At 34.6% G+C, this 26560-nt stretch overlaps 1 long non-coding RNA gene, 12 other non-coding genes and 5 pseudogenes across 13 annotated transcripts; all 18 read left to right on the top strand.

Moving 5' to 3' along the window:
* Positions 1-471: 471 nt before the first annotated feature.
* LOC115897615 lies at positions 472-3045 on the top strand. The gene is made up of 3 exons (XR_004057366.1): positions 472-540; positions 1415-1486; positions 2970-3045. It is a non-coding gene; the product is annotated as an uncharacterized LOC115897615 (long non-coding RNA).
* Positions 903-972, top strand: LOC115897969 (annotated as a pseudogene).
* On the top strand, positions 1777-1843 carry LOC115897996 (annotated as a pseudogene).
* A 341-nt stretch (positions 3046-3386) lies between the features above and the next one.
* LOC115897981 lies at positions 3387-3460 on the top strand. Its single transcript, XR_004057751.1, has one exon. It is a non-coding gene; the product is annotated as a small nucleolar RNA SNORD113/SNORD114 family (small nucleolar RNA).
* Positions 3461-9551: 6091 nt separating this feature from the next.
* On the top strand, positions 9552-9628 carry LOC115897984. Its single transcript, XR_004057754.1, has one exon. It is a non-coding gene; the product is annotated as a small nucleolar RNA SNORD113/SNORD114 family (small nucleolar RNA).
* A 1637-nt stretch (positions 9629-11265) lies between these two features.
* Positions 11266-11360, top strand: LOC115897993 (annotated as a pseudogene).
* A 1172-nt stretch (positions 11361-12532) lies between these two features.
* Positions 12533-12604, top strand: LOC115897954. The gene has a single exon (XR_004057727.1). It is a non-coding gene; the product is annotated as a small nucleolar RNA SNORD113/SNORD114 family (small nucleolar RNA).
* Positions 12605-13896: 1292 nt separating this feature from the next.
* LOC115897973 lies at positions 13897-13968 on the top strand. The gene has a single exon (XR_004057744.1). It is a non-coding gene; the product is annotated as a small nucleolar RNA SNORD113/SNORD114 family (small nucleolar RNA).
* A 974-nt stretch (positions 13969-14942) lies between these two features.
* On the top strand, positions 14943-15017 carry LOC115897977. The gene has a single exon (XR_004057748.1). It is a non-coding gene; the product is annotated as a small nucleolar RNA SNORD113/SNORD114 family (small nucleolar RNA).
* Positions 15018-15784: 767 nt separating this feature from the next.
* Positions 15785-15859, top strand: LOC115897967. Its single transcript, XR_004057740.1, has one exon. It is a non-coding gene; the product is annotated as a small nucleolar RNA SNORD113/SNORD114 family (small nucleolar RNA).
* Positions 15860-16711: 852 nt separating this feature from the next.
* Positions 16712-16785, top strand: LOC115897960. Its single transcript, XR_004057733.1, has one exon. It is a non-coding gene; the product is annotated as a small nucleolar RNA SNORD113/SNORD114 family (small nucleolar RNA).
* Positions 16786-19275: 2490 nt separating this feature from the next.
* LOC115897971 lies at positions 19276-19350 on the top strand. The gene has a single exon (XR_004057742.1). It is a non-coding gene; the product is annotated as a small nucleolar RNA SNORD113/SNORD114 family (small nucleolar RNA).
* Positions 19351-19842: 492 nt separating this feature from the next.
* On the top strand, positions 19843-19915 carry LOC115897966. The gene has a single exon (XR_004057739.1). It is a non-coding gene; the product is annotated as a small nucleolar RNA SNORD113/SNORD114 family (small nucleolar RNA).
* An 852-nt stretch (positions 19916-20767) lies between these two features.
* LOC115897970 lies at positions 20768-20837 on the top strand (annotated as a pseudogene).
* Positions 20838-21986: 1149 nt separating this feature from the next.
* Positions 21987-22061, top strand: LOC115897957. Its single transcript, XR_004057730.1, has one exon. It is a non-coding gene; the product is annotated as a small nucleolar RNA SNORD113/SNORD114 family (small nucleolar RNA).
* Positions 22062-23000: 939 nt separating this feature from the next.
* LOC115897959 lies at positions 23001-23072 on the top strand. Its single transcript, XR_004057732.1, has one exon. It is a non-coding gene; the product is annotated as a small nucleolar RNA SNORD113/SNORD114 family (small nucleolar RNA).
* A 568-nt stretch (positions 23073-23640) lies between these two features.
* On the top strand, positions 23641-23715 carry LOC115897974. Its single transcript, XR_004057745.1, has one exon. It is a non-coding gene; the product is annotated as a small nucleolar RNA SNORD113/SNORD114 family (small nucleolar RNA).
* A 2214-nt stretch (positions 23716-25929) lies between these two features.
* On the top strand, positions 25930-26018 carry LOC115897979 (annotated as a pseudogene).
* Positions 26019-26560: the final 542 nt, after the last annotated feature.

The following is a 26560-nucleotide window of genomic DNA, read 5'->3' on the forward strand; positions in this document are numbered from 1 at the left end:
ATTGCTTTTGAAGTGATCCTGTAGTTAGGTTTTGGAAATACAAAAGGACCATCTTCTTGAATTGTTTTTGTGAATTTTGATTCTTCTTTAAAATAAATTCATTGATGTAATAATCAATGTACACATATAAAAAAGTAAAGATGGGGAATGTGAAGCATGTCCACTCAATGTAAATGGTGAGACAACAGAGATCATTAAAACCTACTGAAAAATCTGAATACCATTAAAAAAACAAACAATTCAAGTGCTGTTTTTTGACTAAGGATGACAAAGACAGTATAGTCAAGTTTCTTATTTTGCATCAGAACAAGTGTGTTCTTGTTCATTTTTTTAAAAGAAAATTGATAAGTATTACCACAATTAATAGATACCTGAATGACTAAGAGAAGGGTCGAATGAATGAATCCATGAAAAATATTTCAATCCTGTCATCTTCTCTGCTTTGCACTTCCCAGAATGGACACATCTGGGCTGGCAGAACATCTGGCCTTGATCTGGAGCCCCATGTCTGTCTCTCTGTAGAGGTGCACATGGGCCAATGTAAGTTAATAGTAAAATTATTTTTTGCTTTTGTTTATTTGTTTAGGATATTCAGTGTAATATTTTAAAAGTATTATATATTAATGTAATGAAGGAAGGCCAGCCATGTCCCAAGGATACATATGGACTTGACATGAAATATTGTGTAGATTAACAGATGTTACGTTAATGAACGTGACTGATGAAGGAAGTATTAATATACTAATTGAAGCAAATGATTATATAGACAGATATTAGGGATACTTAAGGATCTTGTCCTTAAAACTTGGTGATCCAGAGGTATTTATGTTATTGTTAGTGAATTAATGAATCATTAGGAAACTACTTATAAATAAAAAGAGAGAAACAGGGCCAATTCTGGCTGGACTAATGATGACCACTGGTGGCCTATGAGTCACACAATGAATATGTATCTGGAACTCTGAGGTCCATCACAAGCAGTATCTAGCCTAGTCCTTCTGTTTGAAAAACTCCTGTAGACAGATGTCAGGGAAATACAAGAACCTTGTTCTTTTTTTTTATGTTTATGAATTATAAAAATATTATTAAAATAGCAATGAAAAATAAACAAACATGTATAAGTTAATACAGATGAAGGTGGAGTATTGTTTAATGTTGAAATGTATAGTAAAGAACAATAATACTAATATAAATTGCAATGGATGGATAGTTAATGGACCAAGTGTAATACATCTTTGACTAAGGATCATATAGACAGCAATAAGTAATGGTTAGTGCTCTGAGTTAGTTGCAAGTTTCACATTTGTTGTATTAAGAAAACATAAATACTCAAATGACTATGTAAATGAATGGTGAAAAATATAGATTGATGGAAAGAATATTCAATTTTTAAATCATCTACTCTGCTTTGCAGTTTTCAGAATGAATGCAGTGAGCTGATCTTTTCTCTGTGATCAAGGCTATGTTGCCTCTGTGTTAGGCCAATGTGAGTAATGGTTCCTGTCTTGGTTTAGGTTGTTTAATAGTATTCCTGGTATTATTAAAAATTATTTAATATAATAAAAAGTTAATTGGTTCAATGACAATGTGCAACATTGAGGTTAATTAATCAAAGAGATATAGTCTCTGTGGGAAATGATCTTGTAGACAAATGTAAGGATTCTTCAAATACCTTGTTCTTGGGTTTTTGAAATCGTGTATTCATTTTATTATCAAAGAACAAATGATTTATTCAATAAATATTTAGAAATGAATGATGAAAGAGAGACCCAGCTATGGATTAATGTTGACAACTGGTGGCATAAAACTCATGGATGATGAATATGAGAAGAAAATAATCTAGGTTTTTGCTTCTGTTGGAAATGATCCTGTAGACAATGTCAGAAACATATAAAGATCATTTTCTTATCTTGGGGTCATAGATTTAGGTTTATTATTACTAATATATGACTGATAGAACCATTAAACAAATATAAACAGATAAAAATACAAGTAGAGGTTAACTTCTTGGACCTCAGAGTTCCAGACATATATTCGCCATATATGACATGAGTGATGTGATTCCATAGATAGATGTTAGGGATATAAGAATCTCTTTTCTTTGAGATTTTTTGATTCACAGATAATTATTTTATTATGTTTGATGAATTGAGAATTAATCAATAAGCAAATATAAAGTAGTATGAGGAAAAAGACATGTAAACCTGAACAAATGATTGATGGTTTAGAAGTCATGGGTGATGAATAATATGTGTCTGGAACCTAAAGGTTTGCAGAAAACAAAATCTGATCTATTTCCCAGGGTCATTTGCAAATGACAATCAATGTTTGAAATGATAGATTGATGTTAAGAATATGTAAGAATCTACTTCTTTTATTTTGGATTCATGGATTTACATATTATTATTATTTAAAATTGATCCATGATGAAAGTATTAAATGTATAATTTGACAAATATGAAGATGGTGTGATGGACTTCAACCATGTGATGATTCAAGATATACTATCAACATAAAATGAAACACTAGCTCCCAATATGGTGAAATCCTGTCTCTACTAAAAATACAAAAAATTAGCCAGATGTGGTGGTGCACGCCTGTAATCCCAGCTACTCGGGAGGCTGAGGCAGGAGAATCACTTGAACTCAGGAGGTGGAGTTTGCAGTGAGCCGAGATTGCACCATTGCACTCCAGCCTGGGCAATAAGAGCAAAACTCCATCTTAGAACGAAATGGACCCAAGGGTGTTACCTCTTTTTGATTAGTGATCATATAGATGCTGGGAAGTAGGAGTCAATTTTATTGCTTGGATCAGTCCATTTGAGGTTGTTTGTTTTGTTCAGAATGAACATATATGTTATGAAAAGTTAATAAATAACTAACCTACTGGTTTGGAATAAAATGTGAAAAGCAAAATTGACAAAGAGGTCTTAGTTTTTAAAATCACCTGCTTTGCTTTGTACTTCTTAGACGGGATGCACTGGCGCTGATTTAAGAATTCTCTCATAGTCACAAGACGTATGGTTGCCTCTGTGTAGGTTCCTGAAGACCAATGTGAGTATGAGTCAATATTCTTGTCTTGGTTTGAGTGTTTTTTTAAGAGCTATCACTGTATTATTATACACTTTGACATATAATCAGTTAATATCTTAAGAATGGAATTGATGTAATGCATTATGTTGATTAATCTGTATGTGAAACACTGCATTAAATTAATAAAATATTTCTAGTGTCTATGGGAAATAATTTGTAGACAGATATTAGATATTCAAGAATCTTGCTCTTGAGTTCTTCTGACTCTTTGTTATTTACTTATTTTTATTAGTGAGTTGATGAATTCATCTATCAATAAATGAAGACATGAATGAAGAAAAAGAGCTCCCAGTCTGGACCAAAGATGAAGTTTGGTGATGTATGAATTATGAACAATAAATACCTGTGTCTGGAACTCTGAGGTCCAACATGAAAACTAGTCTGCTCCCTAGTATAGACTAAGTATGTCCCCTATAAAGTTGCTCTGATTTAGAAACAAATTTTTGGATTTAACTAGTTGTATTAAGATTGGCTAGGCTGGGCGCGGTGGCTCACGCCTGTAATCCCAGCACTTTGGAAGGCTGAGGCGGGCGGATCATGAGGTCAGGAGATCGAGACCATCCTGGCAAACGCGGTGAAACCCCTTCTCTACTAAAAGTACAAAAAAAAAAATAACTAGCCGGGTGTGGTGGCGGGCGCCTGTAGTCCCAGCTTCTTGGGAGGCTGAGGCAGGAGACTGGCGTGAACCCGGGAGGTGGAGCTTGCAGTGAGCAGAGATCACAGCAGTGCACTCTAGCCTGGGTGACAGAGCAAGACTCCGTCTCAAAAAAAAAAGATCGGCTAGGCATTTCTGTTCTAGATTTCTGAAAATGAAAATATTACTCATTTTCTTGAAAAAGAATAGATGGTTGGAAAAATTAATTCATTTGTTCCTGAATTATAAACTCATTTATACTAATAATGAATGAGTTAATAGATAAAAAGGTCAAGAACTGACCACTCATGAGAATGTGTTATAAAGCTAGGAATGAGAAGAAGCTGATTCTGTAAGTCGAAGCTAACTTGCAGAGAATACCAAGACGATTGTATGTGTGAGTGGAGGCACTGAGGCCAATATGTCCCATAGTCAGATGTTTTTCTTAACGCAGGTGATGGATTCAAGAATGTTCACTATTTGATGTAAAATTAATAACTGAAATAATTCAATAAATAAAAGGATTGTGAATCTAATCTAAGGATAGGGAGTGTCATGAACCAATGTTTGAGATGAACCTAACCCTTACCATTTCATATTTATTCAGACACAGCCTGAATCTTGTTGTTTCATACCTTTAACATTTACTTTGTACTTTTCAGGGTTGATGTTCATGGGTGATTGATCATCCTGTAGCGACGGTGGTATTGACTGTTCCACAGCGGACAAGGAGTGTGTTCTTACATAAGTCATAGTTGACATTCTTGTTTTTGATTGGGTAGTTTGCCTGTTCATTGATATTCATAGTACTATAGAAGGTAGATAAATGGCCACATACCTAAATAAAATCAAAGGAGACAAAAGGTGAGAATCTGTTATAAACTAAGGATTATAATTAATCTAATTCAGTACAACTGTGGACAATTTTGAAAAGATAAAGATTGATGTCATTTTAGTCATTTTATGGGATAAACTAAAAATGGGACATTTTTGATAACCCATTTCAGCATTTTTCATAGTTTACACAAACGTTCCTATATTGCTAGATAGCCTAGTCTGTTAACCCCCTGAGGAACAGCATATGTGAAGTAAATACTTGTCATTATCATAGTAGGGTCAAGTGGATTATTCTTCCGGTTTATTGTTACATCTTTATAGAATATATAATTTAAACAAAAAGGTTCAAGCATGGACCAATGACATAACTGAAATCACATCTGGACAAACGTATAAAATTATTATATTTCACAACATTTTTATAGTTCATTACAAAAAAAGACCTAGTCTATTACATTGTTTATTACCTCTCTTGGAAATGAACCCACTGACAGATATTAAGGCTATTCAAGAAACTTGTTTAGGGGCTTTAGTGGATTGTTAACACATACTAATTTTATTATCAGTGGATCAGTATGCAAAAACATCATGTAAATTAATATAGATAAATATGTCTAAGTGTGGTCTCATTTTGAGTGTATTTACTGGAAGAAGAATTATTATGACATGTCTCAAATGTTATGATCCATTAATAAAAATAGACAAAGCTTGTGACCCAAGTCAGTAACCTGCATATACGCATATGTGAATACTCATTGTCTTTATTTCTGGAGCTTTTTAGTTTATACTTGTTTTTGTTTTCTCTTTTAGTAAATAGAAAACATTATATAAATATGTAAAGCAAAACATAGGTAAGGAAATGAGAGGAAGCTAAGCATGGACTACTTATGAGGATGTGTTTTGAAGCAGGGATTATAACTTAATCCATTTTAGTATAATGGAGCACAATTTAAAAAGAGATCAGTGTTTTCCATTCTCTTTTCATGGCTATATATTATTCCATTTTAGGTTTTACTCCTGTTTATGCAACATTCCTTGATGGATAACAATCTATGGGTTAGATCCAAGGCTTACAATTTAGGCAGTTGTGTTTTCGTAAGTCATTATCAGAGTTTTAGATGTTGAATGCGGTGGTGAATTGATGGTTGTTCATTGTTCCATCTTAAAAGTATGTACACATTAAATGAAGAAAAGGCCAAGCACCAGTGATATGAATAGATTGATTGATCAGTTTTATGATTAAATTCATTTCTGCACTCCTGCAATTTATTTAAAAAGGAGATTTGGTATATTAAATCTACAGGAATTTGTCTGCAGACGTATTTCAGTAATAATCCAAGAACTGATTTCTGGGGTTTTGTTGGGTTGATTATAATGCATCAATGGTAATATCAATAAACACATAAATAAATGAATAAAGAGGAAAAGGACAGAACTGGACTAATTGTCCAAATAGATTATGATGGAAAAAATTTGTTAATGTAATTCTGAAACTAGTATTTATTAAAAAATAAACAGAGTATCTGAAGGATGATTTAGGAATATGTACATAATAGTCAAGGTTCTTGAATTTGATTAGTGATAGTCTAGGTTTTTTGCTTAATTAAAAGTAAGAAAGTAATTATTATGTTAGCTAATCCATATGTCAATGTCTTAGAAAATGAAACGAGGATGGCATGAGGTCAGTGGAGTGATTGTCTCGTGGTTTTCACACCTGTCCTATATTCCACAGAAAGGACATCATGATTGTGATTGTCTTTATTAACTTTGTCAGGAGAGTAAAGACCAATGTGGCCAGGCGTGGTGGCTCATGCCTGTAATCCTAGCACTTTGGGAGGATCAGATGGGCGGATCACATGAAGCTGGGAGTTCAAGACCAGCCTGACCAACATGGAGAAACCCCGTCTCTACTAAAATTATAAAATTAGCTGGATGTGGTGGCACGTGCCTGTAATCCCAGCTACTCAGGAGGCTGAGGCAGGAGAACCTCTTGGACCCAAGAGGCAGAGGTTGTGGTAAGCTGAGATTGTGCCATTGCACTCCAGCCTGGGCAACAAAGTGAAACTCCATCTCAAAAACAAACAAACAAACAAAAAACCAAAAAAAAAAATGTAATTAGCTGTTAAAGTTCTTGTTATGGTTCAAGTGGTTTGCTTCCTCACTGTGTTTTTAAGAAGTTTGAAGTATATTTAATGAATGTCCTCCCTTCCCACTGGCCCTGCCAGGCATGCTGCCATCTGTTCTCTGGGACTTGTGAGTAGTACACTGCTCCTGTTATTTCATGTGATTTGTTAAGCAGTTTCTTCTGTGTCTCACCTGACCAACACACCCAGACCTAACTTATTTCCAGGTTGGGTCTGTCCTAGAGAGTGCCTGTCTTGGTAGGAATAAACTGGACACAGACAAGAGCCTCCAGGGTGCCTGCCTGTATAAACAAGTTTTCTATGAGGGGGACACTGGGTCATAGATTGAACACTTGGGCATTACATCTGTGAGAATAAGTCTATAGTAGATTTCAGTAATTTTCAAGTATCTAATTATGGGGTTTTGGTGGATCCTGGGAATTTATTGCATTATTTGAAGGAAATAAATGAAAGAATCAGCAAAACATACAGACACACATATAAATAATTAAAGATGAAGAGGATAAAGCTGGATTAATTATGAAAAATGTTATCAGACAGGATTTTTGGTTATATAATTCTGAAACACTGCAATGCATTGAGAAACCAGTACATCAAGGGTGTCACCTGTCTAGGGTAGGGTAATATAGAGTAGTGGTTCTCAAATGTGAGCATTGAAGTGACCTGGAGGGTTTGTAAAAACACAGAAGGCCAGTTACATTCCCAGGATTTCTGATTCAGTAAGTTTGGTGTGGGTTCTGAGAATCCAAATTTCTAATAACTTACTTTCTACAGGTTCCAATAGTTTCCCAAGTCATGCTGATGCTGCTTCCTGAGAAGTATTTTCAGAATCACTGAGAAAAATGTATGAAATAGTTAATGTCTTTGCTCTATGTCAGTGGTAATTTCCAGTTTGTTTGTTTTATTGAGAAAGAGAAGGTAATTAATTAAGCAATTAATATTTATTTATTTATTTATATTTGAGATGGAGTTTCACTCTGTTTGTTGCCCAGGCCGGAGTATAGTGACATGATCTCAGCTCACTGCAACCTCCGCCTCCTAGGTTCAAGCAATTCTTATGCCTCCGCCTCCCAAGTAGCTGTGATTACAGGTGTGTGCCACTATGTCTGGCTAATTTTTGTATTTTTAGTAAAGACGGGGTTTCATCATGTTGGCCAGGTTGGTCTTGAACTCCTGATCTCAAGTGATCTGCCCACCTCGGCCTCCCAAAATGCTGGAATTACAGGCATGAGCCACTCCGCCCTGCCCAATTAATATTTAAAAGTCTAAGTAAATGAAAGAGGAACAACATGGTTCAATGGAGAAAATGTCTAATTTATGTAATATCATTGTTATATTGTACAAAATGGATGCACCTTAGGTGATTTAAGCATTCTGAAAAGACCAGGCTTTCTAGGATACTGCTACATTTTAGGAGATTAGCAATCAATGGAATTGGCACAGTCTTTGTCTGTTGAGTGAGTTTTCATGGGTGTTCATTGTACATCTTTAAAATGAGGAAATGACTACATACATGAATAAAATCAAACAAGGACAAGTCTATACTAACGATGAAGAACCAAAATTTAGGATTAATTTGATTTAGTGTTATTTAGGATGGTTTCTAAAAAAGATCAAGTCCCTATCACAAATTGTTCTGTTTAGAATTCTACTGCAGGTTTCCCCTAAGCATTCCTCAAGTGATAAAAATGTAAGTTATGAAGAAGGGACACATAGGAACTAGAAGCACTTGTCAGCGTTTTAGTTCTGGTGGTTGATTCATGTTATATATAGAAAGAATATACAAATTATGTGAGAAAAGGCCAAGGAAGGACCGATAATGTGAGTAGAATACATTCTGAAATGTGTTTTATGATCAAAATATCTGTGACCTACAGCGGTCCACTACAAAGAGGGATTTAAGTGTTTACATCTGTAGGAATGCCTACAGATAGATTTCGGTGATATTCAGGAATCAGGTTCTCAGTCCTTGGTGCTTCATGGATTTTGATTTTGTTGTTATTCAATAAGTGAAAGAATAAACAAATATGTCAATGTATAAAAATGAATAGAATGAAGTGTATCTAACTACGAAAATATGGGGTGAGGCAAGAATTATTGTTAATATACGTAGAACCACTGGAGTTCATTAAATAATGATATCTTTACCCCAAAATGTAACACCTTAATGCATGAAAGGGGTTACATTTTGGGATAAGGGTAAATAGGCAAGGTAGTGATATATAGTAGTCAGGGTTCTTGCTTTGAGTCAGTGACGAGTTCAAGTGGTTACTTACTGCAGAGGGAAAAAAATAAATTATGCCATAAAATAATAAATATCTAAATGACTGAGGAAATGAAATGGGGAAGGCATGTATCAGTGGAAAGAATATCTCAGCTTTCTATTATTTGCGTTGCTTATATTTCTCAGAATGAAAGCTCCTAGCTGATTCTCAGAATGAAATGAAAGCTCCTAGCACATTCTACTGTGGTCATGAACTCTGTGTTAGGAGCATAGAAACCAATGTACGAGTCAAAGCACTTCTCTTATTATGAGTGGTTTGTTTAAAAATACTCACTGTACTATTTACAAAACATGTTAAAGTTAGTCAAAGAAGTTGACTATGGTGTACTATGGCATTGATGTGAAACGTGTGTTCATTAATGGATACGTACAACACAAATTAATTAATGAAGGTTATAGATACTGAGTGAATTTACTCTGTAGACAATTGTTATGGATATTTAAGAATACTGTTCTATGGAATTTGTGATTCATATACATTTATATTATTGTAATTATTCTATTGAAGAACTAATAAATCAACAAATATAGAAATGGATGAGGAAAAAGATGTCAAATCCTGAACCAGTGATGATGGCTGGTGCCATATTTAGTCACAGATGATGAATAAATACATGCCTGAAACTCTGAGGTTAGTACCTAGACAGAGATCTAGTCTGTTATTTTTGATGGATGTAGTCCTGTAGAATGATTAGTTATGCACGAAGGTATGTTCTTGGACTTTTGTAGTTTATGAATTTTGATAGTATTGTTACAAAACAATTAATGACAAAGTTTATACAACTGCATGAAGATGAAGACGGTGAAACATTGTCCAATTTTGAAATATGAGGTGAGGACTGAAATACTATTAATATAATTTGAAAGTCCTAAGGTCCATAAGTAAATAAGTGTCACCTCTTTGGTACAGTATCATATAGACCAAGGGTCCCTGACCTCAGGGCTGCAGACCAGTACCAGTGCCTGGGTGTTAGGAACCAGGCCACACAGCAGGAGGTGAGTGGCGGGTGAGCAAGCATTACCACCTGAGCTCCACCTCTTGTCAGATCAGTAGTGGCATTAGATTCTCATAGGAGCAGAACCTGTTGTGAACGGTGCATGCCAGGGATCTAGGTCACATGCTACTTATGAGAATCTAATTCCTATGATCTGAGGTAGAACAGTTTCATCTGGAAATAACCCCTCCCTGCCCTGGTCCATGGGAAGTTTGTCTTCTACAAAACCCATCCTGGGCGCCCAAAACGTTGGGGACCACTGGTATAGACAGTGAGAAGTAACAGTCAATGTTATTGTTCTGCATCAATGGCAAGTACCATCCTGTCCTATTTTTAGAAGAAGAGACAAATAATAACATCAATTAGTAAATATTTACGTGACTAAATAAATGAAAGTTGGAAAGCCATTGTCAATGGAGAGAATGTCTCAATTTTTAAATCACTGGTTCTCCTTTATATTCCTCAAGGTGGAAGCTGTCTGCAGTAGGAGCATGGAGACCAATGTGAGTAACAATCACATTTTATGTCTCGGTTTGCATGGTTTATCTCAGGGTATTCATTATATAATGGCATTTGAAATATAATCAGACAGGGCCAAATGCACCCCAGTAATGAAGTTGGGATTGATGTAAATTATGTTCTTTGGTGTATATAAAACATTGAGTCTTTCTGTATCAATCAAATTTTATTTTCTGGGTTGGTTGCAAGTTTGACATTGTTCCTGTTGTTGAGACAGAGAGAAAGAATACAAATATATAATGAAAAATTAATAAATAAGTAAATGAAATTTGGAAAGGAGGGATAAATGCAGATAAGGTCTTAATTTTTTTTTATCACATGTTCTGCTTTGTAATCCTAGAATGGATGCTCTTAAACTGATTTAAGCATGCTTCCATGGTCACAAGCCCTATGGTTGCCATGGGGCATTAGGAGCATGGAGACCAATGTGAGTCATAATCAAAGTTTGCGTTTTGGTGTGGGTTGTTTGCTTAAGGGTATTATTCACTCACTGTATTATTGAAAAGAGTGAAATATGATCAAAGAAGACCAATTGTTGTGCAGTGACAAAATTGATATAAAGCACTATATAAATTAATGGATATATAAAAAACTGAAGATAATAAAGGAGATACGATGACGTAAGATGACTTTATATACAGACTAGAAATATCAAGGGTCTTCTTGGGTTTTGTGAATATAGGGCTTTAAAATTATTAGTGAACGAATTAACTAATCAATGGATAATGTGGAAGTGAGTGGAGAAAAAGAGAACGAGTCCTGGATCGATGATGTGATGACCACTAGTGGCGTATGAATCTTATGTGGCATATGAGTCTTATACAGTGAATACGTGTTTGAAACTCTGAGGTCTGTTGGGGAAGATACATGGCTCATTCTCTCTTTCAAATGATGCTACATAAATGTTTCAGAAATGTTTTTCTTTGTGATAATTTCATTCTATTTTTATAATTGGATCAATGTGAGAATCAATAAACAAATATATAAATAAAGATAAAGTGGATGAAGCATTGTTCAGGTATGGCAGGATATATTATTAATATGTATTGAAAACAGTGAAGTCCAAAGAGAAATAAATGGCACATGTCTGTCACCTCTTTGGCCAATGATGACATAGATAGTATAATTATAGACAATGATCAATTTTTTGGTTAGTGGCAAGTTCAAAATTGTTCATTTTCTTAAGAGAAAATGAAATAAATATACTCCAGATAATTACTGCCTAAATGACCAACTAAATGAAAGGTGAAAGGCAAAGATCAATGGTGATAATGTCTCAAATTTGTTATTATCTTCTCTGCTCTGTACTCCTCAGAATGAACCTAATTGTACTGTTTTAAGAATTCTTCCATGGTCCTCTGTTTGCACCATGCTTAGGAACGAGCATGCGGACCCATGTGATTAGTGATCAAAGTTCTTGTCTTGGTGGTTTGTTGAAGAGTATGTCATGTGTTATAAAAAAGTTTGTAATAGGCTGAGCATGGTGGCTCACACCTGTAATCCAAGCACTTTGGGAGGCCGAGGCAGGTGAATCACCTGAGGTCAGGAGTTTGAGATCAGCTTGGCCAACATGGTGAAACCCCGCCTCTACTAAAAATACAAAAGTCAGCTGGGTATGGTGGCCTGTAATTCCAGCTACTCAGGAGGCTGAGGGAGGAGAATCACTTGAACCCGGGAGGAGGAGGTTGCAGTGAGCTGAGATTGCGTCATTGCACTCCAGCCTGGGCAGCAGAGTGAGACTCCGTCTCAAAAAAAAAAAAAAAAAAGTTTATAATACAAAGATGGCCAATGTTATCCCAAAGATAGATATGAGAGTTATATAAAGTATTATATTGATAATGCATAGATGAAAAACTGAGGACAATTATATCAATGTTAGAATGATTCTACATACATATATGGAATATCCAGCTTATTCTTGTTTTTTTTTTTTTTTTTTTTTTTTTGAATCATAGGGACTTACTAGTGAGTTAACAAGTCAGTCAGTAGACAAGATAGAAATGAGTGGAAAAAGAGATGATCAGTCCTGGATCGATGATGACTGCTGGTGGCGTATGAGTCTTACATGATGAATACGTGTCTGAAACTCTGAGGTCCATCACAAAAGAAATCGAGCTCCTTCTGTAGTTTGAAATAATCCTGTGTATATAGATGTCAGAGATATAGAATTTATTTGTTTTTGGTCTTTGTTTTTACTTATTTTCGTTGTATTTTTATGGTTGCTCAATGTGAGAACCTATGTGTATATATATATAATTTCCATATATTATATAAAAAGAAGAATAATGTTAATCATTGCCCAATTATTAAAATCTGTAGTGAGGCAAGAAACATTTCATATGTATTGAAAACATGGAGTCCAAAGAGAAATAAATGGGACATGCCTGTCACCTCTTTGGCCAATGATGATATAGCCGGTATAATTATAGACAGTGTTCAAATTCTTTTTTTTTTTTTTTTTTTTTTTTTTTTTTGAGACGGAGTCTCGCTCTGTCGCCCAGGCTGGAGTGCAGTGGCCGGATCTCAGCTCACTGCAAGCTCCGCCTCCCGGGTTTGCGCCATTCTCCTGCCTCAGCCTCCCGAGTAGCTGGGACTACAGGCGCCCGCCACCTCGCCCGGCTAGTTTTTTTTTTGTATTTTTTAGTAGAGACGGGGTTTCACCGTGTTAGCCAGGATGGTCTCGATCTCCTGACCTCGTGATCCGCCCGCCTCGGCCTCCCAAAGTGCTGGGATTACAGGCTTGAGCCACCGTGCCCGGCCTCAAATTCTTGGCCAGTAGCAAGATCGAATTTGTTAATTTTCTTAACAGAAAATGAAATTACTACGATTAATGAAATGAAATTTTCTTAACAGAAAATGAAATTAATATGAAATTGAAATAATGATTGCATGAATGACTAATTATAGGTGAAAAGCAAGAATCAATGGTGACAATGTCTCAAATTTGTTATCATTTTCTCTTCTCTGTACTCATCAGAATGGATGTCCTTGTTCTAATTTGAGGATGCCTCCAAGGTCACATACTCTGTTTGCACCATGCTTAGGAAGGAGCGTGCAGACCAATGTGAATAATAGTCAAAGTCCTTACATTGGTTTGGGTGGTTTGTTTAAGAGTAATCAATGTATTATTTAAAAGCATGAAATACAGTCAAAGATGGCCAATGTTATTCCAGTGACACAGGAGTGACATGAAGTATTATATTGATGATGCATATATATAAAACAGGATAGTTAATGAAACACACCACTGTTTGAGTGATTCTGTATACTGATGTGGAATATCAAGAGTGTTACTGAGTTTTGTGAATCATGGGCCTTGAAAGTATTATTAATGAATAAATGACTTAATCAATAGACAAGGTAGAAATGAATAGCAAAAAAAGATCAACCCTGAGTGAGTGATGACTACTGGTAGTGTATGAGTTATATATGATGAATACATATCTGGAACTCTGAGGTCCATCACAAAAGAAATCTGGCCCATTCCTTCTGATTCAGATGATCCTATGAATATGCAATGTGTTTGCTTTTGGTCTTTGGGTTTGTTCACTTCATTGTATTATTATAATTGGATCAATGAACTAATTTATACATATACATGTACATACATGAAGGGGATGAAGTAGTGTCCAATTATAAAATAAGTGGTGAGGCAAGATGTACTATTATTATTATATTAAAGCTTTAATATATTAAATAAATATCTAATATTAGTTAGTGCATAATAAATGCAATATTTAATATATATTAAATATAATAATATATTAAAATATTATATTAAAGCATCGAAGTCCCAAGAGAAATAAATGTTACACTACTGTAACTTCTTTGACTAAGGATGATACAGATAGTATTTATAGATAATGGTCAACCTCAGGGTCAAGGAAAGTTGCACAAGGTGTTCATTTTCTTAAGAGAAAATGAAATAAGTATCCTTCAGATAATGATTTCTCAAGTATCTTCCTAAAGGGAAGATGATAAACACAAATCAAGGAGGACTGTTTAATCTGTTTGTGATGTGCTCTGCATTGTGGCCTCAGGATGAATGTTTACCAGCTGATTCCATGGTTACAAGCTCTACAGCTGCATCTATATTAGGAGCATGAAGACCAATGTGAGTAATACTCAATGCTCCTTCTTGTTTTGACCATTTAAAAATGTTATTTGCATATTATTAAAAAGTATTAAACACAATAAAAGAAGGTGAAATATGCAATATTTAAAAATTGGATTAAAAACTTTAGGTTAATTAATGCATATGTGAAACATTGAGCTCAGTTAATGAAAGAAATATGGTCTTTGTGGAAATGATTATATGAATGAATGCTAGGAATATGCAGGAATCTTACTCTCTTTTTGAAGACTTATGTGTATTTCCTTGTTAGTGAATTAGTCAACAAACAAATTGAGATGGTAATAGAGAAAGAAGGCTGATTCTGGAGCAGTGATGGCGACTGGTGGTGTGTGAGTCACGCTCAGTGAATATCATGTGTCAGGAACTCTGAGGTCCAATACAATGGGATCTTGTCCATTCCCCCCTTATAAACAGATGTCAGGATACAGGATATACAAGGATCTTCTTCATGATCTTTGTGCTCATGAATTTAAAAAATATCATTGTAAAAGAATCAAGGGCAGGATGAATAAATCAGTGTGTAAATGAAGAAGATGAGGTGAAGCATTGTTTATTACTAAAATATGTACTAAGAAAAATGGATTTTAATTTAAATTGGAATGGACAATATAGGCATGGATGAAAGGTATTATGTCTTGGACCAAAAATAACATAGATTGTGATAGGTTATAGTTATTACTTTCAATTAGTTGCAGCCTTGAAGTCTATTTTATTAGTAACTATTACCATTAATTAATAAAAGCCAAAGTGACAATGTAAATGAATGGTGAAGTGTATGGATTGATGGAAAGAATGTCTCAATATTTTGATTGTCTTCTCTGCTTTGCACTCTTCAGAATGGATGCACTGAGCTGATTATGAATTTAGCCCTGATCAAGACTTGTGTTGCTGTTATGCTATGAAAGATTCCAGTGTGAGTAATAGCCATGTTCTTGTGTTGTTTGGGTGGTTTGTTTAAGGATATTTACTGTGTTATTGAAAATTTTAAAAAGTTAGGTAATGTATATATATATATATATATATAAAACGAATATCAATTATAGACGAATTATGGGAACCATAAATTTTTATCATTATTACACATGAATTACTGAATTAATCAACAAATAATATCTAACTGAATGAAGAGAAAGTGGGCCCTTCCTGGACCAGTGATGATAAATACCGGCGTATGAGTCTTGGATGATGAATAATACATGTCTGGAACTCTGAGGTCCAACACAAAAGAAAGCCAGTTTTTCCTGCTCATATATTTTCACTCTATTATTATAATTGGATCAATAAAAGAATCAATGAACAAATATATAACTAAATAAAGATGACTCGTGTGAAGCATTGTCCAATTATAAAAATAGATGATGTGGCAAGAAATAATATTAATATATACTGGAAACTCTGAACTTCAAAGAGAAATAAATGGTACATGATTGTTAAATCTTTGGCTAAGTATGATGTAGACAGTAATAGGTAAATATCTGTGTTCATTTTCTGGGTCAATGGCAAGATTGACATTGTTAGCCTACATAGGAGAAAAATAAACATTATTACAAATTACTAATTATGTATGACTGAATACCTGAAAAGAGGAATTGAAGGACCAGTGGAAAGAATGTTACAACCTTTTAAAATCATCTGCTCTGCTCTGTGATCCTCAGAATGAAAGCACTTGAGTTGAATCAAGCACTCTTCTATGGTCATGATCTCTGTGGTTGCCTCTGTGTGTTAGGAGCATGGAGACCAATGTGAGTAGTAATTAATGTTGTTATACCAAATCCACCAGTTTTTAGAATGGTATTTGCTGCATTATTTTAGAGTTTTAAATATAATCAAATAAGGGAAGTCTGTCTATGTTAAATATCAGATTGATATGAAACATTATACTGAGTAATGCATTCATGCAATAGCTCAGTTAATGAAAGAAATTTGGTCTCTGTGGAAAGGATTATATAGATGGATGTTAGGGATATTCAGAATCTAATTCTTATTTTTCTTTTCAGATTTCTGTGTATTTCTTTGTTAATACATTAATCAGTAAACAAATTTAGATGGGAATAGAGAAAGAGGGCTGATCTGGACCAATGATGACCACTGGTGGCGTATGAGTCATGCACATGAATACCATGTTTCTAGAACTCTGAGGTCCAACACAAATGGGATCTAGTCCATTCATCCTTTGTGAAGGGATCCAATGGACAGGTATCAGGATATGCAAGGATCTTTTTCAGGATTTTTGTGTTAGTATTTAAAAAATACTATTTTAAAAGAATCAAGGGCAGGATAAATAAATGAATGTATAAACGAATAGAAATGAAGAGAGTGAAGCATTGTTTATTGCTAAAATATGTAATAAAGAAAATGGATTATTGGTGTAAGTTAGAATGGATAATATATGGATGGAATTTATTATGTCTTGGACTAAAGATGACATCAACTGTGATGAATAATAGTTATTACTCTCAGTCAGTTACACATTTGAAGTTCATTTTATTGAGAGAAAAATAAGCAAATATTTCTATAAATTATTATTATTATTATTATTATTATTATTATTATTACTTTGAGACAGAGTTTGGCTCTTGTCACCCAGGTTGGTCTGCAGTGGCACAATTTTGGCTCGCTGCACCCTCAGCCTGCTAGGTTCAAGTGATTCCCCTGTCTCAGACTCCCAAGTAGCTGGGATTACAGGCGCCCGCCACCACGCCTGGCTAATTTTTGTGTTTTTAGTACAGATGGGGTTTCACCATGTTGGCCAGGCTGATCTTGATCTCCTGACCTCAGGTGATCCACCCACCTCAGCCTCCCAAAGTGCTGGGATTATAGGCGTGAGCCACTGTGCCTGGCCCCATAAATTTTTAAAAACCAAAAAGATGACACAAACGAATAGTGGAATATATCAGTTAGTGAAGAGAAATTCTCAATCTTTTATCATCTTCTCTGCTTTGTATGAAGATGGATCAGAATGAATGCATCAAGTGGGCTTAAGCATTCTGCTTGATGGAAAGCTGTATTGCTGTTGTGTTTGGAAAGAAACTAACATGAGTAATAGCCAAAATTATGGTCTTCCTTTGGGTACTTGACTAAAGGTATTCATAGTATTATTAAAAATTTTTAATTATTATAAAGTTAACCATAGCCCAATGGTTAACATAATATAGAACAGTATGTTTATTAATCAATAATGTGCCACATAGAGGTGAATGAATGAAAGCGACATTGTCTAATGTGGAAAGGATTCTGTAGACAGACGCTTGGTATGTCTGGCATCATGTTCATAGGTTTTTGTGAATCATGTTCTTTTTTTTGAGACGGAGTTTCGCTCTGTCGCCCAGGCTGGAGTGCAGTGGCTGGATCTCAGCTCACTGCAAGCTCCGCCTCCCGGGTTTATGCCATTCTCCTGCTTCAGCCTTCCAAGTAGCTGGGACTACAGGCGCCCGCCAACTCGCCCGGCTAGTTTTTTTGTATTTTTTAGTAGAGACGGGGTTTCGCCGTGTTAGCTAGGTTGGTCTCGATCTCCTGACCTCGCGATCCACCTGTCTCGGCCTCCCAAAGTGCTGGGATTACAGGCTTGAGCCACCGCGCCCGGCCGTGAATCATGTTCTTATTTTACTCTTATAAATTGATTAATGATTTATTCAAAACAAAAGTAGCAATATATGAAAATTGAGACCAATGATGGCGTGAGCCATATACAATGAGTTAAACATGTCTGGACTTTGATAGGTCCAACACAAAAGACATGTAGTCCATATTCTTGATATAACGCATCCTCTAGGCGCATGTTGGGAATATCCAAGGATCTTGGGCTTGATCTTTGGGTTCATATATTTTCATTCTAGTATTATAATTGCATCAATGAAATAACCAATGAATAAGTAAATTAATGAAGTATTGTTCAAATTAAAAATATGTAGTGAGCAAAGAAACACTACTAATATATTATGAAAACACTGAACTCTAATTTGGAATAATTTTACATGACTTTTACCTCCTTAGCTCAGAATGGTGTAGATGGTATAAGTTACAGACACTGTTCATGTTCTGGATAGATGATGATTTTGAATTTGTTCATTCTCTTAAGAGAAAAAAATACTCAAAATGTGTGATTACTGAAATGACTGACTGAAGGTGAAAAGCAAGGATCAGTGGAGAGAATGTCTCAGATGTCTGTTCTCCTTCGTTTTAAAATCATCTGTTCTGTCCTGTATTTCTCACACTGGACCCATCTGAGCTGATTTAAGAATTCTCCCATGGTTATGACTGTATGATTGAATCTCTATTAAGAGCTTGGAGACCAATGTGAGTAAGAGTCAAAATTTTTGTCATGGCTTGGGTGGTTTGTTTAAGGATGTTCACTATGTTTTAAAAAGTGTGAAATATAATCACAAAAGGCCTAATGTAAACATCATGATTTGGGATTATCATGAATCATTATACTGATTAATGCATATATGAAAAACTGAGGATAAATAATAAAATTTAAATACTGATTTGTGAATAATGATGGATACCTAACAAATAGGTAGGTATGCTTTTGTTGGAGGTTTGTGAATCATCAGCTTTAAAAAATATTATCAGTGAATTTATGAATTAATCAATAAACAATGTTGTAAAGAATGAAGAGAAAGTGGGCCTTCCTGGACCAATGATGACAATTGCCGGCGTATGAGTGTTGGGTGATGAATAACACGTGTGTAGAACTCTGAGGTCCAACATACAAAACACCTCAATAAGCAAGGATCAGTGGAGGAATATCTAATTAAAAAAAAAAATCTTCTTTTTTTTTGTACTCCTCAGAGTGATAATCTGGAGGTGATTTATGCATTCTTCCATGGCCACCAGCCTTATGGTTGCATCTCTGCGTTAGAGCTTAGAGATCAATGTGAGTAATAGTCAAAGTTCTTTGTGTGGTTTAGGTGGTTTAAGGTATTCACTGCATTACTAAAAAGTATGAAATATAGTCACATAAGGCCCGCTGTTACAAATGACAAATATGAAGCATTATATTGATTAATACATGTGTGAAAAGCTGAGGATAATTAAAGCAGGAGATACATGGAGATGAGATGATAATATGTACAGATTAAGAATATCAAGGCTGTTCTTGGGGTTTTGTGAATTATAGCGTTTTGATTTATTGTTAGTGAACTAATGATTAAGTCAACAGACAACATATAAATGAATGGTGAAAAGGAGGCCCAATCCTGGATCGATGATGACCACTGGTGGTGTATGAGTCATACATGATGAATTGTGTGTCTGGAACTCTGAGGTCCTTCACAAAGGAAATTGAGTCTTTTTGTTCATTCTTTCTTATGTTATTATTATGACTGGGTCAATGAAAGAATCAGTAAACAAATACATAAATGAATCAAGGTAAAATGGGGGAAACATTGTCTAATTATAAAAATTTGTAGTGAGACAAGGAATTTTGTTAATATGTGTAGAAAACACCAAAATCCAAAGAGAAGTAAATGGTGTATAATGGTTTATTTTGGCAAAGGATGATATGGACAGTATTAATTAGGTAATGTTTTTGTTCTGGGTCAGTGGCAAGTTCAAAATTGTTCATTTTAAGAGAAAAGGAAATAAATATACTCCAAGTAGTGATTGCCTGAATTAATGACTAAATGGAAGATGATAAGCAAGGATCAATGGAGGATTTTCTCATGTTTTAATCATCTGTTTTGCTCTGTACTCCTCAGAATAGATGCTTTAGAGGTGATTCAGTCTCTCATCCCTGCTCACCAGCAGGTTGGTTGCATCTCGTTTTGGAGTATGAAGGCCAATATGAGTAATAGTCAATGTTCCTGTCTTTGTTGGTGCAGCTTTTTAAAAAAGATATTTCCTATGTTATTAAAATGTGTTAAATATAACCAAAGAGGCCCAAACATGCCAATTTTACTATCAGATTGATAGATGTATTATAGTGATTGGTCAATATATGGACCAAAGAAGATCATTACCATGGAAGACAATAATGAAGAGATTTAGTCTGTGGAAATGAATCTGTAGATGAATGTTAGGAATCTTTATGAATACTATTCTTGTGTTTTCTGACTGATGTGTATTTATTATTAATGAATTAATCAATGGATAAATTTGTATTAGTGTGAAATCAAAGAGATCCTGGACCAATGATGATGACTGGTGTGAGTCATGCATAATGAATACCATGTGTCTGGAACTCTGAGGTCCAACACAAATGGCATCTAATCCATTCCCCATTTCGAAGGGATCTTATGCACAGATGTCAGAGTCTATGAGGATGTCGTTGTTGATATTTTTGTTCATGAATTTTAAAAATATTATTGTAAATGAATCAAGGACAGAATAAATAAACAAATGTATAAATTAATAGAGATGAAGAGGGTAAAGCATTGTTTATTACTAAACTTCATAGTAAGGAAAATGAATATTACTAGAAATGGAATGAGTAATAAATTGATCAGGATATTATGTCTTGAACTAAGGATGACACAGACTGTAATAGGTAATAGTTCTTGCTCTCATTCAGTTGCAAGTTTTGAAGTTTATTATGTGAATAATATGTAAATATTAGCATAAATTAATAAAAGCCTAAAAAGCAGTGCTAACAAATGGTAAACAACGTGGATCAACGGAGAGAGCATCTCAATGTTTTTCTGTGCTTTCTACTCTTCAGAATGGATGCAGCAAGCTGTTTCAACCATTCTGTTGGAATCAAGATTGTTGTGTTGCCTCTGTGTTTGGAAAGAGACCAAGGTGAATTATAGTCAAAGTTCTTATCTTGGTTTCAACAATTTGTTTGAGGATATTCTTGGTATTATTATAAAATGTATTAAATTATTCAGTTGGAGAGGAGAGATGCGCTCAAGAGAAATATTATACAACATGGTGATTGTAGTTAATGTTATCCATCATATTCTTGAAAAATGCTAGAGGGTAGCTGTTAAGTATTCTCACCACAAAATGATAACTATGAGATGTAATACATATGTCAGTTAGATAGATTTAGTTATTCCACAATGTATATATACTTCAGAACATCATGTTGTGCATGATAAATACATACAGTTTTATCTGTCAATCAAAAAATTAAAAAGTATTAAATTAATACACAGTTAACCACAGCTCTATGATGAGTATGACCTGAAACAGTATGTTGTTTAATTTATCATGTGCAACATTGAGGTCAATAAATGAAAGAGATCTAGTCTATGTTGAAAGTGACTCTGTAGATGTTATAGATACTAAAGACCTTGTTGTTGGCTTTGTCTGAACCATGTATTTGTTTTTATTAATGTCATTAATATGATTATTTAATTGATAAAAATGTAGGAACACATGAAGGATTGGAGACCCAATCATGGACCAATGATGACAAATGGTGGCATTGGAGTTATGGACGATGAATAATATGTGTCTGAAACTCTGAGGTCCAACACAGCACATAATTAGTCTGTTCTGTCTGTTGAAATTGAGTTACAGAGAAATGTCAGGAATATAGAGATAATATCCGTGTATTGATTCCATAGATTGATATTTATTATCAATGGATCAATGATAGATTCATTAAACTAATATAAATTAATGTATAATGAACAAGAGGGTCAAACATTGTCCAATATGAACATACATGTGGAGGCAAGAAATGTTATTAATCAAAATGTAAAGCACTGACATTCATTTACAAATAAATGGATAAAAGATATTACCGCTTTTGGTAAGAATCATATAGAAATTGATAAGAGTTGATTTTATTGTTCTGGATTAGTCCCGTGATGGAAGTATTCCTTTGCATAAGATAAATAAATATATATACATACACACACACACACACACACATAGTGAACAAATAATAAATACCTACATGACCTAGTAAATGAAATGCAGAAAGCAGGAATCAATAATCAATGGAGATAAGGTCTTAATTTTGTTATCATTTGCTCTGCTTCATACCCTTAGAATGAACACACTCAGGTGATTTAAGTACTCTTCCATGGTGATGAGCTCTGTGGTTGCCTCTGTATATTAAGAGCACAGAGATTAAAGTGAGTAATGACTGACATTCTTTTCTTGGTTTCAATATTTCTTTTATCATAATATTATTCACTATATTATTAAAAAGCATGAAATATAATGAATGCAATTATAACCCAGTAATAAATATGAGATATATGAAACATTATATACATTAATGCATGTATTAAAAATAGGATAATTAATGAAGCTGTTATGTTGATGTGAGAATAATTCTATATAGAAATTAGGGATATAAGGACTCTTCTTGAGTTTTTGTGAATAATAACACTATAATTGTATGATATAATGAATTAATCAATAAACAAATATAGGTGACAATAGAGTAAAAGGGCCAATCCTAGATCAATGATGACTACTGGTGGCGTATGAGTCATATACAATGAATACGTGTCTAGAACTCTGAGATCCAATGTGAAAGGATGTAATTCATTTACTCTGGTTGAAGTGACACTGTAGCCAGTTGTGGCGACTATACAAGGATCTTGGTTTTGGTCTTCAAGCTATGCAGAGAATGTCTTTTTTTTTTTTTTTTTTTGCCATTTTCTCTGATTTGTATTTCTCAGAATGGACTCACTCAAGCTGACTTGAGAATTCCTCCTTGGTCACAAGCTTTTGGGTTGCATGTCTGGATTAGGAGCCTAGAGAACAATGTGAGTAATAGCTAAAGTTCTTGTCTTGTTTTGCATGGTTTGTTTATGGGCAGTCACTATATTATTAAAAAGTGTGAAATATAATCAAAGAAGGTGAGCTGTAGCTTAGTAATAAGCATGGGATTAATATGAGGTATTATATTTTTTAGTGTGTACGTGAAATACTACAATTATTATTAACGTAAGAGATATTGAAGTGAGAATGATTTTAAGTACATGTTAGGGATATAGATCTCTTGAATTTTTGTGAATCAGAGTTTTAAAATTATAATTATTAAATTAATCAATAAATAACTTAGAAATGAACTGAGTAAAAGTGGGCCCTTCCTGGATCAATGATGAAACTCGCCGGCATATGAATCTTGGATAATGAATGATATGTGTGTGGAACTCTGAGGTCCAACACAAAAGAAAAGTGATTTTTTTTTCATGCACTTTCATTCTATTATTATAATCGGATCAATGAAAGCATCAATGAACAAAAATATAAGTAAATCGAGATAAAATAGATGAGGCATTGTCCAAATATAGAAATATGTGGCAAGGCAAGAAGTATTATTACTATATGTTCAAATCATGAAATTCAATGAGAAATTAATGGTATGTGACTTTTACCTCTTTGGCTAATGATACACAGACAGTTTAAATTATAGGCAATGTTCATGCTCTGAGTCTGTGGCAAATCTGAAGTTGTTCGTTTTTAGAGAAAATGTAATATCCTCCCAATGAATGTTTGCCTTAATTACCAGCTAAACGGTAGACACAAAGCAGGGAACCATGGCCATAAGGTCTCAAATTTTTAGTCAACAGTCCTACTTTGTGCACCTCAGAATGGGCTCACTTGAGTTGTCTCAAGCACCCCTTCATGCCCACGGGCTGTACAGTTGCATCTGTGTGTTAGGAACTTGGAGGCCACTGTAAGTAATAGTCAATGTTCTTGGCTTGAGTACTTTTTTTAAGGATAGTTACTACAGTATTAAAAATTATACAGTATATTGAAGAAGGCCAACTGCAGCCCAGTGACAAATGTGAAATTGATATGGAGCAGTCTATTGATGAATTCATTCAATTAATTAATTTAAGAAAACTGAGGATATTTAGTAAAGGAGGTACACTGACCTGAGAATGATTCTATACACATATTAGGGACATCAAGGCTTTTTTCAGGTTTTGTGCATTATAGCACTTTAAACACATTATTAGTAAATTACTGAATTAATCAATAAACAATGTAGAAACAAATGAAGAAAAGATGGGCCATTCCTCGACCAATGATGATGACTGGTGGTGTACGACTCAAAGGTATAAGAAGTGTTTTTGTTAGTGGCAAGTTCAGAGTCATTTGTTTTAAGAGAATATGAAATAAATATATTCCAAATAATGATGATTTAAGTGATAAATGAAAGGTGAAAGGCAAGGATCATTGGAGAAATGTCTGAATTTTTAAATCATCTGTTCTGTTTATACTCCTCAGAATGGCTCCACTCCATCTGATTTAAGCACTCTTCCGTGGCATGTGCACTGTGGTTGGTTCTGTGTGTTAGGAGCACACAGACCATTGGGAGTATGCATTCATTTCCTCTCTTTACAAGGTCCAGTAAGTTGGTGTCAGTGACATACAAGAATCTTTGTGTTCATGCATTCTTTTTTTTTGAGGTGGAGTCTCTCTCTGTTGCTCAGGCTGCAGTGCAGCAATGCGATCTCGGCTTACTGCAAGCTCTGCCTCCCAGGTTCAAGCAGTTCTCTGCCTCTGCCTCTCGAGTAGCTGGGATTACAGGCACCCGCCACCATGCCTGGCTAATTTTTGTATTTTCAGTACAGACGGGGTTTCACCATCTTGCCCAGGCTGGCTTGAATTCCTGACCTCGTGATCCACCCTCCTGAACCTCCCAAAGTGCTGGGATTACAGGCATAAGCTGCCACGCCTGGCTGTGTTCATGCATTCTTAAAAATTAAAAGGAATCACTGATAGAGTAGATGAACAAATACATAATGGATAAGCATCAAGATGGTAAAGCATGCTCATTGTTCAAATACACAGCAGGGAAAATAGTATTAATATAAATTGGAACAAGTGTATTTTGTCTTAGACTAACAGTGATAACTGAAAGTGAGAAGTAATGGTTTTTGATGATTCACTTGCGTATTTCATGTTAGATTTATTAAGAGAAAAATAAATATTGATATAAATTTATAAATGCCTGAATGACTATATAAAGAAATGGAGGCGTCTGCGGCTCAATGAAGAGAATATGTAATCATCTCCTGTGCTCTGATTTGTATATTCTTCCATGCTCACGAACTCTGTGTTTGTATCTATGTGTTAGGAGCATAGAGATCAGCATCAGCAATGGTAAAAATTACGCTGGTTTGAGTGATTCAAAGAACGTCAATCATGCTAATGTTTTATTTCAGATTGATATGCAGTATTACGTTGATTAATGCTATGTGAAAAACTGAATTCATTTAAAGAAAGGGATTTAGGCTCTTTATGATAGTATAGATGAATGTGAGTGATATTGAAGAGCTTATTTTTTGTGGTTTATGTGTATGTCTTTATTAATGAATTACTCAATAAACAAGTGTAGGTAAGAATGAAGAGAAAGAAGGCCAATCCTGGACCATTGATGACAACTGGTGGCTTAGGTGATTGTATATGCTGGTTGTATATGAAGAATAGTACGTATCTGAAACTTTGAGGTCCAACACAAATAGAATCTAGTCCATTCCCGTGTTTAAAGTGATATAATAGACGGATACCTGAAATGTACAAGGAGTTTGTGATTAGTCTTGTGTACGAGAGGTTTAAAAATATTGTAAAAGTAGCAACGGCAGAATAAACAAATAAATGTACAAATAAAATAAAACAAATAAAAATGAAAAGGACAAAGCCTTGTTCATTGCTGAAATATGCAGTAAGGAAAATACTGTTAATGTACATTGGAATGGATAATAAATGGACCAGGTGTATAATATTTCTGACTAAAGATGATAGAGACAATAGTAATAATTACTGATAAGTAATAGCCAGTTATTGCCCCAAGTCAATTACAAGTTTGAAGTTCATAAGAAGAAAAATAAATAAATATTACCATAAATTAATAAATACCTAAACGACTAAGTGAATGAAAGAAATTATAGATCAACAGACAGAATGTCTCAATCTTTTTATCATCATCTCCACCTAGCACCCTTCCATGTAGATGCAGTTAGCTGATTTGAGCACTCTGCAACAATCAAGTTTCTCA

This window comes from Rhinopithecus roxellana, chromosome 5, assembly GCF_007565055.1.
Source record: "Rhinopithecus roxellana isolate Shanxi Qingling chromosome 5, ASM756505v1, whole genome shotgun sequence".
Taxonomy (NCBI): Eukaryota; Metazoa; Chordata; class Mammalia; order Primates; family Cercopithecidae; genus Rhinopithecus; species Rhinopithecus roxellana.